At 40.1% G+C, this 927-nt stretch overlaps 1 protein-coding gene across 2 annotated transcripts in view; it reads left to right on the top strand.

Moving 5' to 3' along the window:
- The window catches only part of UQCC6 (ubiquinol-cytochrome c reductase complex assembly factor 6), a 7,852-nt gene that overhangs the window by 6,305 nt on the left and 620 nt on the right, over nucleotides 1–927 (top strand). The window lies entirely within an intron of this gene.

Raw genomic sequence — 927 nt, 5'->3', positions numbered from 1 at the left:
CTCTCTCTGTTGTCTTGATGAGGCCATGCGCCTTGTAGAAAAAAAAAAAAAAAGAAAACTCTCAAAAAAAAAAAAAAAGAAGAGTTTGTAGCATGACCATTCCCCCGGGGGATGATTTCTCTCTTTCTGCCTCTCTGTCTCTGTTTCTCTGGCGAGCGCATGTGCCCTATAGCAAAAATTTCTCTGAAAAAAAAAATGCCATTACAATAAAAGTCTCTTCATACCGTTCTTGACCACTTTCCTTGACAGTAGGGATTTTTTGGTTCTTTTTTTTTCTCACTACTTTTTACCTTGCACATCCTGGACACTTAATATTTTGAATGAACTTATTCATTCATTTCTAATACTGATTTCTTGTGTCAGGCACAAGAAGAATCAGTAATTAATACAGGAATGGACTTCCAAATGTGGAGAGTTTTATTCAAATTTATGTCTGTCAGTAGATGCTGAAACACATTGTACCTCTCTGAGTTCTTAAGACTTTGCTAGGATGGTACCAGGAGTCTTCAAAAACATTCAAGGAAGATGAGCGTTATGAAAAAAACAATGCATGGATTTCAGATTTTTGGGGACCAAAATAAACTCGTACTTTAATTCCATCTTCCCATGAATTTTTTAAAGTCTCCTTTTAGAATCATTTAAATACAGGATTAGATCAACCAGAAATTCTCATAAAGAACATTTGTCATTGAGGGGACCAGCAGTTAGCATAATGACTATGTCACTGGTCTCCCATGTAGTCGACTGCAGTTCGCATCCCGGACCCAGTGACTTAAAACTCAAACCGGGTGCGTGTGTGTGCTTGCCCAAGATCCCGAGAGGAGAATGGAGGAGAAGGGATTGTGGCGTGGCCATCTTCCCCTGGGGGGTGATTTCTCACTTGCTGTCTCTCTGTCTGGTGAGCGCACGTGCCCTATAGCAAAAGCC

Source organism: Tupaia chinensis, unplaced genomic scaffold (assembly GCF_000334495.1).
Source record: "Tupaia chinensis unplaced genomic scaffold, TupChi_1.0 Scaffold000054_1, whole genome shotgun sequence".
Classification (NCBI taxonomy): domain Eukaryota; kingdom Metazoa; phylum Chordata; class Mammalia; order Scandentia; family Tupaiidae; genus Tupaia; species Tupaia belangeri.
The sequence above is the reverse complement of the archived record's forward strand: the minus strand, read 5'-3'. Positions and strand labels throughout refer to the sequence as shown.